This window comes from Arabidopsis thaliana, chromosome 5, assembly GCF_000001735.4.
Source record: "Arabidopsis thaliana chromosome 5, partial sequence".
NCBI classification, from domain to species: Eukaryota; Viridiplantae; Streptophyta; class Magnoliopsida; order Brassicales; family Brassicaceae; genus Arabidopsis; species Arabidopsis thaliana.
Genome location: NC_003076.8, coordinates 11,228,859 through 11,242,644, shown reverse-complemented (window position 1 = coordinate 11,242,644; position 13,786 = coordinate 11,228,859).

Here is a 13,786-nt window from a genome sequence, read left to right as displayed (position 1 = left end):
GTGGATTTTAAAAGTTTGTCTTGTGACCTATTCCAAAATGTCACAAAACAGTCGCTTTGTTCAACTTTTTTGCGACGACAGCAGAACACAGTCGCACGTTGCAACGTTTGTGTAACTGTTTTGTGACTAAATTGCGACGATAGTGCAACATTTTAAAATTTTGTTAAATTTATAAGGTTCATGTGAATTCATTTTCATGATTGATCTTTTCAAACAAGTTCTCAAATAAGTTTGAAACAAATCATTTGTATACCTAAAGTTCTTTATGTACTAAAATGGTTGTTTTTCAGTAATGTTTATCTATAGAATGGATCGAACTATGTGGATTTCAAAAGTTTGTCTTGTGACCTATTCCAAAATGTCACAAAACAGTCGCTTTGTGCAACTTTTTTGCGACGACAGCAGAACATAGTCGCACGTTGCAACGTTTGTGTAACTGTTTTGTGACTAAATTGCGACGATTGTGCAACGTTTTAAAATTTTGTGAAATTTATTAAGTGTTTCTCTAGTAAATATTGTGCGACCGAATAGGGACTAACGAGCATTTTTATTTGTAAAATGTTTCAAAAATGTCACAAAACAGTCGCTAGGTGCAACGTTTTGCGACGACAACAGAACACAGTCGCACTTTTCAACCAATTAGCTACTTATTACCAACGCTCGAGTTTTGAATTTCGAAATTTTTAAGTTCTGGTATGTTTATATGTTTTTTTATACGTTGACACTTTAATTTGGTCGATATTATATATAAAAACATAACCAAACACTTCAAATCTGAATATTACAAACCAAACATTCAAAAAAACCTAATCTACATGATAAGGTTCATGTGAATTCATTTTCATGATTGATCTTTTCAAACAAGTTCTCAAATAAGTTTGAAACCAATCATTTGTATACCTAAAGTTCTTTATGTACTAAAATGGTTGTTTTTCAGTAATGTTTATCTATAGAATGGATCAAACTATGTGGATTTCAAAAGTTTGTCTTGTGATCTATTCCAAAATGTCACAAAACAGTCGCTTTGTGCAATTTTTTTGCGACGACAGCAGAACACAGTCGCACGTTGCAACGTTTGTGTAACTGTTTTGTGACTAAATTGCGACGATTTTGCAACGTTTTAATATTTTGTTTAATTTATTAAGTGTTTCTCGAGTAAATATTGTGCGACCGAATAGGGACTAACGAGCATTTTTATTTGTAAAATGTTTCAAAAATGTCACAAAACAGTCGTTAGGTGCAATGTTTTTGCGACGACAACAGAACACAGTCGTACTTTGCAACCAATTAGCTACTTATTACCAACGCTCGAGTTTTGAATTTCGAAATTTTAAAGTTCTGGTACGTTTATATGTTTTCTTATACGTTGACACTTTAATTTGGTCGATATTATATATAAAAACATAACCAAACACTTCAAATCTGAATATTACAAACCAAACATTCAAAAAACCTAATCTACATGATAAGGTTCATGTGAATTCATTTTCATGATTGATCTTTTCAAACAAGTTCTCAAATAAGTTTTAAACCAATCATTTGTATACCTAAAGTTCTTTATTTACTAAAATGGTTGTTTTTCAGTAATGTTTATCTATAGAATGGATCAAACTATGTGGATTTCAAAAGTTTGTCTTGTGACCTATTCCAAAATGTCACAAAACAGTCGCTTTGTGCAATTTTTTTGCGACGACAGCAGAACACAGTCGCACGTTGTAACGTTTGTGTAACTGTTTTGTGACTAAATTGCGACGATTGTGCAACGTTTTAAAATTTTGTGAAATTTATTAAGTGTTTCTCTAGTAAATATTGTGCGACCGAATAGGGACTAACGAGCATTTTTATTTGTAAAATGTTTCAAAAATGTCACAAAACAGTCGCTAGGTTCAACGTTTTGCGACGACAACAGAATACAGTCGCACTTTGCAACCAATTAGCTACTTATTACCAACGCTCGAGTTTTGAATTTCGAAATTTTTAAGTTCTGGTACGTTTATATGTTTCCTTATACGTTGACACTTTAATTTGGTCGATATTATATATAAAAACATAACCAAACACTTCAAATCTGAATATTACAAACCAAACATTCAAAAAAAACTAATCTACATGATAAGGTTCATGTGAATTCATTTTCATGATTGAGCTTTTCAAACAAGTTCTCAAATAAGTTTGAAACCAATCATTTGTATACCTACAGTTCTTTATGTAATAAAATGGTTGTTTTTCAGTAATGTTTATCTATAGAATGGATCAAACTATGTGGATTTCAAAAGTTTGTCTTGTGACCTATTCCAAAATATCACAAAACAGTCGCTTTGTGCAACTTTTTTGCGACGACAGCAGAACACAGTCGCACGTTGCAACGTTTGTGTAACTGTTTTGTGACTAAATTGCGACGATTGTTCAACGTTTTAAAATTTTGTTAAATTTATTAAGTGTTTCTCGAGTAAATATTGTGCGACCGAATAGGGACTAACGAGCATTTTTATTTGTAAAATGTTTCAAAAATGTCACAAAACAGTCGCTAGGTGCAACGTTTTTGCGACGACAACAGAACACAGTCACACTTTTCAACCAATTAGCTACTTATTAACAACGCTCGAGTTTTGAATTTCGAAATTTTTAAGTTCTGGTATCTTTATATGTTTTCTTAGACGTTGACGCATTAATTTGGTCGTATTATATATAAAAACATAACCAAACACTTCAAATCTGAATATTACAAACCAAACATTCAAAAAAAACTAATCTACATTATAAGGTTCATGTGAATTCATTTTCATGATTGATCTTTTCAAACAAGTTCTCAAACAAGTTTGAAACCAATCATTTGTATACCTACAGTTCTTTATGTCCTAAAATGGTTGTTTTTCAGTAATGTTTATCTATAGAATGGATCGAACTATGTGGATTTCAAAAGTTTGTCTTGTGACCTATTCCAAAATGTCACAAAACAGTCGCTTTGTGCAACTTTTTTGCGACGACAGCAGAACACAGTCGCACGTTGCAACGTTTGTGTAACTGTTTTGTGACTAAATTGCGACGATTGTGCAACGTTTTAAAATTTTATGAAATTTATTAAGTGTTTCTCTAGTAAATATTGTGCGACCGAATAGGGACTAACGAGCATTTTTATTTGTAAAATGTTTCAAAAATATCACAAAACAGTCGCTAGGTGCAACGTTTTTGCGACGACAACAGAACACAGTCGCACTTTGCAACCAATTAGCTACTTATTACCAACGCTCGAGTTTTGAATTTCGAAATTTTTAAGTTCTGGTATGTTTATATGTTTTCTTATACGTTGACACTTTAATTTGGTCGATATTATATATAAAAACATAACCAAACACTTCAAATCTGAATATTACAAACCAAACATTCAAAAAAAACTAATCTACATGATAAGGTTCATGTGAATTCATTTTAATGATTGATCTTTTCAAACAAGTTCTCAAATAAGTTTGAAACTAATCATTTGTATACGTAAAGTTCTTTATGTGCTAAAATTGTTGTTTTTCAGTAATGTTTATCTATAGAATGGATCAAACTATGTGGATTTCAAAATTTTGTCTTGTGACCTATTCCAAAATGTCACAAAACAGTCGATTTGTGCAACTTTTTTGCGACGACAGCAGAACACATTCGCACGTTGCAAAGTTTGTGTAAATGTTTTGTGACTAAATTGCGACGATTGTTCAACGTTTTAAGATTTTGTTAAATTTATTAAGTGTTTCTCGAGTAAATATTGTGCGACCGAATAGGGACTAACGAGCATTTTTATTTGTAAAATGTTTCAAAAATGTCACTAAAACAGTCGCTAGGTGCAACGTTTTTGCTACGACAACAGAACACAGTCGCACTTTTCAACCAATTAGCTACTTATTAACAACGCTCGAGTTTTGAATTTCGAAATTTTTAAGTTCTGGTATCTTTATATGTTTTCTTATACGTTGACGCATTAATTTGGTCGTATTATATATAAAAACATAACCAAACACTTCAAATCTGAATATTAGAAACCAAACATTCAAAAAAAACTAATCTACATTATAAGGTTCATGTGAATTCATTTTCATGATTGATCTTTTCAAACAAGTTCTCAAACAAGTTTGAAACCAATCATTTGTATACCTACAGTTCTTTATGTCCTAAAATGGTTGTTTTTCAGTAATGTTTATCTATAGAATGGATCGAACTATGTGGATTTCAAAAGTTTGTCTTGTGACCTATTCCAAAATGTCACAAAACAGTCGCTTTGTGCAACTTTTTTGCGACGACAGCAGAACACAGTCGCACGTTGCAACGTTTGTGTAACTGTTTTGTGACTAAATTGCGACGATTGTGCAACGTTTTAAAATTTTATGAAATTTATTAAGTGTTTCTCTAGTAAATATTGTGCGACCGAATAGGGACTAACGAGCATTTTTATTTGTAAAATGTTTCAAAAATATCACAAAACAGTCGCTAGGTGCAACGTTTTTGCGACGACAACAGAACACAGTCGCACTTTGCAACCAATTAGCTACTTATTACCAACGCTCGAGTTTTGAATTTCGAAATTTTTAAGTTCTGGTATGTTTATATGTTTTCTTATACGTTGACGCATTAATTTGGTCGATATTATATATAAAAACATAACCAAACACTTCAAATCTGAATATTACAAACCAAACATTCAAAAAAAACTAATCTACATGATAAGGTTCATGTGAATTCATTTTAATGATTGATCTTTTCAAACAAGTTCTCAAATAAGTTTGAAACTAATCATTTGTATACGTAAAGTTCTTTATGTGCTAAAATTGTTGTTTTTCAGTAATGTTTATCTATAGAATGGATCGAACTATGTGGATTTCAAAAGTTTGTCTTGTGACCTATTCCAAAATGTCACAAAACAGTCGCTTTGTGCAATTTTTTTGCGACGACAGCAGAACACATTCGCACGTTGCAACGTTTGTGTAACTGTTTTGTGACTAAATTGCGACGATTGTGCAACGTTTTAAGATTTTGTTAAATTTATTAAGTGTTTCTCGAGTAAATATTGTGCGACCGAATAGGGACTAACGAGCATTTTTATTTGTAAAATGTTTCAAAAATGTCACAAAACAGTCGCTAGGTGCAACGTTTTTGCGACGACAACAGAACACAGTCTCACTTTGCAACCAATTAGCTACTTATTACAAACGCTCGAGTGTTGAATTTCGAAATTTTTAAGTTCCGGTATGTTTATATGTTTTCTTATACGTTGACACTTTAATTTGGTCGATATTATATATAAAAACATAACCAAACACTTCAAATCTGAATATTACAAACAAAACATTCAAAAAAACCTAATCTACATGATAAGGTTCATGTGAATTCATTTTCATGATTGATCTTTTCAAACAAGTTCTCAAATAAGTTCTAAACCAATCATTTATATACCTAAAGTTCTTTATGTATTAAAATGGTTGTTTTTCAGTAATGTTTATCTATAGAATTGATCGAACTATGTGGATTTCAAAAGTTTGTCTTGTGACCTATTCCAAAATTTCACAAAACATTCGCTTTGTGCAATTTTTTTGCGACGACAGCAGAACACAGTCGCACGTTGCAACGTTTGTGTAACTGTTTTGTGACTAAATTGCGACGATTGTGCAACGTTTTAAAATTTTGTTAAATTTATTAAGTGTTTCTCGAGTAAATATTGTGCGACCGAATAGGGACTAACGAGCATTTTTATTTGTAAAATGTTTCGAAAATGTCACAAAACAATCGCTAGGTGCAACGTTTTTGCGACGACAACAGAACACAGTCGCACTTTTCAACCAATTAGGTACTTATTACCAACGCTCGAGTTTTGAATTTCGAAATTCTTAAGTTCTGGTATGTTATACGTTTTCTTATACGTTGACACTTTAATTTGGTCGATATTATATATAAAAACATAACCAAACACTTCAAATCTGAATATTACAAACCAAACATTCAAAAAAAACCTAATCTACATGATAAGGTTCATGTGAATTCATTTTCATGATTGATCTTTTCAAACAAGTTCTCAAATAAGTTTGAAACCAATCATTTGTATACCTAAAGTTCTTTATGTACTAAAATGGTTGTTTTTCAGTAATGTTTATCTATAGAATGGATCGAACTATGTGGATTTCAAAAGTTTGTCTTGTGACCTATTCCAAAATGTCACAAAACAGTCGCTTTGTGCAACTTTTTTGCGACGACAGCAGAACACAGTCGCACGTTGCAACGTTTGTGTAACTGTTTTGTGACTAAATTGCGACGATTGTGCAACGTTTTAAAATTTTGTTAAATTTATTAAGTGTTTCTCGAGTAAATATTGTGCGACCGAATAGGGACTAACGAGCATTTTTATTTGTAAAATGTTTCAAAAATGTCACAAAACAGTCGCTAGGTGCAACGTTTTTGCGACGACAACCGAACACAGTCGCACTTTTCAACCAATTAGCTACTTATTACCAACGCTCGAGTTTTGAATTTCGAAATTTTTAAGTTCTGGTATATTTATATGTTTTCTTATACGTTGACACTTTAATTTGGTCGATATTATATATAAAAACATAACCAAACACTTCAAATCTGAATATTACAAACCAAACATTCAAAAAGACCTAATCTACATGATAAGGTTCATGTGAATTCATTTTCATGATTGATCTTTTCAAACAAGTTCTCAAATAAGTTTGAAACCAATCATTTGTATACCTAAAGTTCTTTATGTACTAAAATGGTTGTTTTTCAGTAATGTTTATCTATAGAATGGATCAAACTATGTGGATTTCAAAAGTTTGTCTTGTGACCTATTCACAATATCACAAAACAGTCGCTTTGTGCAACTTTTTTGCGACGACAGCAGAACACAGTCGCACGTTGCAACGTTTGTGTAACTATTTTGTGACTAAATTGCGACGATTGTGCAACGTTTTAAAATTTTGTTAAATTTATTAAGTGTTTCTCGAGTAAATATTGTGCNACCGAATAGGGACTAACGAGCATTTTTATTTGTAAAATATTTCAAAAATGTCACAAAACAGTCGCTAGGTGCAACGTTTTTGCGACGACAACAGAACACAGTCGCACTTTGCAACCAATTAGCTACTTATTACCAACGCTCGAGTTTTGAATTTCGAAATTTTTAAGTTTTGGTATGTTTATATGTTTTCTTATACGTTGACACTTTAATTTGGTCGATATTATATATAAAAACATAACCAAACACTTCAAATCTGAATATTACAAACCAAACATTGAAAAAAACCTAATCTACATGATAAGGTTCATGTGAATTCATTTTCATGATTGATCTTTTCAAACAAGTTCTCAAATAAGTTTGAAACCAATCATTTGTATACCTAAAGTTCTTTATGTACTAAAATGGTTGTTTTTCAGTAATGTTTATCTATAGAATGGATCGAACTATGTGGATTTCAAAAGTTTGTCTTGTGACCTATTCTAAAATGTCACAAAACAGTCGCTTTGTGCAATTTTTTTGCGACGACAGCAGAAGACAGTCGCACGTTGCAACGTTTGTGTAACTGTTTTGTGACTAAATTGCGACGATTGTGCAACGTTTTAAAATTTTGTTAAATTTATTAAGTGTTTCTCGAGTAAATATTGTGCGACCGAATAGGGACTAACGAGCATTTTTATTTGTAAAATGTTTCAAAAATGTCACAAAACAGTCGCTAGGTGCAACGTTTTTGCGACGACAACAGAACACAGTCGCACTTTGCAACCAATTAGCTACTTATTACCAACGCTCGAGTTTTGAATTTCGAAATTTTTAAGTTCTGGTATGTTTATAAGTTTTCTTATACGTTTACACTTTAATTTGGTCGATATTATATATAAAAACATAACCAAACACTTCAAATCTGAATATTACAAACAAAACAGTCAAAAAAACCTAATCTACATGATAAGGTTCATGTGAATTCATTTTCATGATTGATCTTTTCAAACAAGTTCTCGAATAAGTTTGAAACCAATCATTTGTATACCTAAAGTTCTTTATGTACTAAAATGGTTGTTTTTCAATAATGTTTATCTATAGAATGGATCGAACTATGTGGATTTCAAAAGTTTGTCTTGTGACCTATTCCAAAATGTCACAAAACAGTTGCTTTGTGCAACTTTTTTGCGACGACAGCAGAACACAGTCGCACGTTGCAACGTTTGTGTAACTGTTTTGTGACTAAATTGCGACGATTGTGCAACGTTTTAAAATTTTGTTAAATTTATTAAGTGTTTCTCGAGTAAATATTGTGCGACAGAATAGGGACTAAAGAGCATTTTTATTTGTAAAATGTTTCAAAAATGTCACAAAACAGTCCCCTAGGTGCAACGTTTTTGCGACGACAACAGAACACAGTCGCACTTTGCAACCAATTAGCTACTTATTCTTAACGCTCGAGTTTTGAATTTCGAAATTTTTAAGTTTTGGTATGTTTATATGTTTTCTTATACGTTGACACTTTAATTTGGTCGATATTATATATAAAAACATAACCAAACACTTCAAATCTGAATATTACAAACCAAACATTCAAAAAAACCTAATCTACATGATAAGGTTCATGTGAATTCATTTTCATGATTGATCTTTTCAAACAAGTTCTCAAATAAGTTTGAAACCAATCATTTGTATACCTAAAGTTCTTTATGTACTAAAATGGTTGTTTTTCAGTAATGTTTATCTATAGAATGGATCGAACTATGTGGATTTCAAAACTTTGTCTTGTGACCTATTCCAAAATGTCACAAAACAGTCGCTTTGTGCAACTTTTTTGCGACGACAGCAGAACACAGTCGCACGTTGCAACGTTTGTGTAACTGTTTTGTGACTAAATTGCGACGATTGTGCAACGTTTTAAAATTTTGTTAAATTTATTAAGTGTTTCTCGAGTAAATATTGTGCGACCGAATAGGGACTAACGAGCATTTTTATTTGTAAAATATTTCAAAAATATCACAAAACAGTCGCTAGGTGCAACGTTTTTGCGACGACAACAGAACACAGTCGTACTTTGCAACCAATTAGCTACTTATTACCAACGCTCGAGTTTTAAATTTCGAAATTTTTAAGTTCTGGTATGTTTATATGTTTTCTTATACGTTGACACTTTAATTTGGTCGATATTATATATAAAAACATAACCAAACACTTCAAATCTGAATATTACAAACCAAACATTCAAAAAAACCTAATCTACATGATAAGGTTCATGTGAATTCATTTTCATGATTGATCTTTTCAAACAAGTTCTCAAATAAGTTTGAAACCAATCATTTCTATACCTAAAGTTCTTTATGTACTAAAATGGTTGTTTTTCAGTAATGTTTATCTATAGAATGGATCGAACTATGTGGATTTCAAAACTTTGTCTTGTGACCTATTCCAAAATGTCACAAAACAGTCGCTTTGTGCAACTTTTTTGCGACGACATCAGAATACAGTTGCACGTTGCAACGTTTGTGTAACTGTTTTGTGACTAAATTGCGACGATTGTGCAACGTTTTAAAATTTTGTTAAATTTATTAAGTGTTTCTCGAGTAAATATTGTGCGACCGAATAGGGACTAACGAGCATTTTTATTTGTAAAATATTTCAAAAATGTCACAAAACAGTCGCTAGGTGCAACGTTTTTGCGACGACAACAGAACACAGTCGCACTTTGCAACCAATTAGCTACTTATTACCAACGCTCGAGTTTTGAATTTCGAAATTTTTAAGTTTTGGTATGTTTATATGTTTTCTTATACGTTGACACTTTAATTTGGTCGATATTATATATAAAAACATAACCAAACACTTCAAATCTGAATATTACAAACCAAACATTCAAAAAAACCTAATCTACATGATAAGGTTCATGTGAATTCATTTTCATGATTGATCTTTTCAAACAAGTTCTCAAATAAGTTTGAAACCAATCATTTGTATACCTAAAGTTCTTTATGTACTAAAATGGTTCTTTTTCAGTAATGTTTATCTATAGAATGGATCGAACTATGTGGATTTCAAAACTTTGTCTTGTGACCTATTCCAAAATGTCACAAAACAGTCGCTTTGTGCAACTTTTTTGCGACGACAGCAGAACACAGTCGCACGTTGCAACGTTTGTGTAACTGTTTTGTGACTAAATTGCGACGATTGTGCAACGTTTTAAAATTTTGTTAAATTTATTAAGTGTTTCTCGAGTAAATATTGTGCGACCGAATAGGGACTAAAGAGCATTTTTATTTGTAAAATGTTTCAAAAATGTCACAAAACAGTCCCTAGGTGCAACGTTTTTGCGACGACAACAGAACACAGTCGCACTTTGCAACCAAGTAGCTACTTATTACCAACGCTCGAGTTTTGAATTTCGAAATTTTTAAGTTTTGGTATGTTTATAAGTTTTCTTATACGTTGACACTTTAATTTGGTCGATATTATATATAAAAACATAACCAAACACTTCAAATCTGAATATTACAAACAAAACATTCTAAAAAAACTAATCTACATGATAAGGTTCATGTGAATTCATTTTCATGATTGATCTTTTCAAACAAGTTCTCAAATAAGTTTGAAACCAATCATTTCTATACCTAAAGTTCTTTATGTACTAAAATGGTTGTTTTTCAGTAATGTTTATGTATAGAATGGATCAAACTATGTGGATTTCAAAAGTTTGTCTTGTGACCTATTCCAAAATGTCACAAAACAGTCGCTTTGTGCAACTTTTTTGCGACGACAGCAGAACACAGTCGCACGTTGCAAAGTTTGTGTAACTGTTTTGTGACTAAATTGCGACGATTGTGCAACGTTTTAAAATTTTGTTAAATTTATTAAGTGTTTCTCGAGTATATATTGTGCGACCGAATAGGGACTAACGAGCATCTTTATTTGTAAACTGTTTCAAAAATGTCACAAAACAGTCGCTAGGTGCAACGTTTTTGCGACGACAACAGAACACAGTCGCACTTTTCAACCAATTAGCTACTTATTACCAACGCTCGAGTTTTGAATTTCGAAATTTTTAAGTTCTGGTATATTTATATGTTTTCTTATACGTTGACACTTTAATTTGGTCGATATTATATATAAAAACATAACCAAACACTTCAAATCTGAATATTACAAACCAAACATTCAAAAAAACCTAATCTACATAATAAGGTGCATGTGAATTTATTTTCATGATTGATCTTTTCAAACAAGTTCTCAAATAAGTTTGAAACAAATCATTTGTATACCTAAAGTTCTTTATGTACTAAAATGGTTGTTTTTCAGTAATGTTTATCTATAGAATGGATCAAACTATGTGGTTTTCAAAAGTTTGTCTTGTGACCTATTCCAAAATATAACAAAACAGTCGCTTTGTGCAACTTTTTTGCGACGACAGCAGAACACAGTCGCACGTTGCAACGTTTGTGTAACTGTTTTGTGACTAAATTGCGACGATTGTGCAACGTTTTAAAATTTTGTTAAATTTATTAAGTGTTTCTCGAGTAAATATTGTGCAACCGAATAGGGACTAACGAGAATTTTTATTTGTAAAATGTTTCAAAAATGTCACAAAACAGTCGCTAGGTGCAACGTTTTTACGACGACAACAGAACACAGTCGCACTTTGCAACCAATTAGCTACTTATTACCAACGCTCGAGTTTTGAATTTCGAAATTTTTAAGTTTTGGTATGTTTATATGTTTTCTTATACGTTGACACTTTAATTTGGTCGATATTATATATAAAAACATAACCAAACACTTCAAATCTGAATATTACAAACCAAATATTCAAAAAAACCTAATCTACATGATAAGGTTCATGTGAATTCATTTTCATGATTGATCTTTTCAAACAAGTTCTCAAATAAGTTTGAAACCAATCATTTCTATACCTAAAGTTCTTTATGTACTAAAATGGATGTTTTTCAGTAATGTTTATCTATAGAATGGATCGAACTATGTGGATTTCAAAAGTTTGTCTTGTGACCTATTCCAAAATGTCACAAAACAGTCGCTTTGTGCAACTTTTTTACGACGACAGCAGAACACAGTCGCACGTTGCAACGTTTGTGTAACTGTTTTGTGACTAAATTGCGACGATTGTGCAACGTTTTAAAATTTTGTTAAATTTATTAAGTGTTTCTCGAGTAAATATTGTGCGACCGAATAGGGACTAACGAGCATTTTTATTTGTAAAATATTTCAAAAATGTCACAAAACAGTCGCTAGGTGCAACGTTTTTGCGACGACCACAGAACACAGTCGCACTTTGCAACCAATTAGCTACTTATTACCAACGCTCGAGTTTTAAATTTCGAAATTTTTAAGTTCTTGTATGTTTATATGTTTTCTTATACGTTGACACTTTAATTTGGTCGATATTATATATAAAAACATCACCAAACACTTCAAATCTGAATATTACAAACCAAACATTCAAAAAAACCTAATCTACATGATAAGGTTCATGTGAATTCATTTTCATGATTGATCTTTTCAAACAAGTTCTCAAATAAGTTTGAAACCAATCATTTGTATACCTAAAGTTCTTTATGTACTAAAATGGTTGTTTTTCAGTAATGTTTATCTATAGAATGGATCGAACTATGTGGATTTCAAAAGTTTGTCTTGTGACCTATTCCAAAATGTCACAAAACAGTCGCTTTGTGCAACTTTTTTGCGACGACAGCAGAACACAGTCGCACGTTGCAACGTTTGTGTAACTGTTTTGTGACTAAATTGCGACGATTGTGCAACGTTTTAAAATTTTGTTAAATTTATTAAGTGTTTCTCGAGTAAATATTGTGCGAACGAATAGGGACTAACGAGCATTTTTATTTGTAAAATATTTCAAAAATGTCACAAAACAGTCGCTAGGTGCAACGTTTTTGCGACGACAACAGAACACAGTCGCACTTTGCAACCAATTAGCTACTTATTACCAACGCTCGAGTTTTAAATTTCGAAATTTTTAAGTTCTGGTATGTTTATATTTTTTCTTATACGTTGACACTTTAATTTGGTCGATATTATATATAAAAACATAACCAAACACTTCAAATCTGAATTTTACAAACCAAACATTCAAAAAAACCTAATCTACATGATAAGGTTCATGTGAATTCATTTTCATGATTGATCTTTTCAAACAAGTTCTCAAATAAGTTTGAAACCAATCATTTCTATACCTAAAGTTCTTTATGTACTAAAATGGTTGTTTTTCAGTAATGTTTATCTATAGAATGGATCGAACTATGTGGATTTCAAAACTTTGTCTTGTGACCTATTCCAAAATGTCACAAAACAGTCGCTTTGTGCAACTTTTTTGCGACGACTGCAGAACACAGTCGCACGTTGCAACGTTTGTGTAACTGTTTTGTGACTAAATTGCGACGATTGTGCAACGTTTTAAAATTTTGTTAAATTTATTAAGTGTTTCTCGAGTAAATATTGTGCGACCGAATAGGGACTAAAGAGCATTTTTATTTGTAAAATGTTTCAAAAATGTCACAAAACAGTCCCTAGGTGCAACGTTTTTGCGACGACAACAGAACACAGTCGCACTTTGCAACCAAGTAGCTACTTATTACCAACGCTCGAGTTTTGAATTTCGAAATTTTTAAGTTTTGGTATGTTTATAAGTTTTCTTATACGTTGACACTTTAATTTGGTCGATATTATATATAAAAACATAACCAAACACTTCAAATCTGAATATTACAAACAAAACATTCTAAAAAAACTAATCTACATGATAAGGTTCAT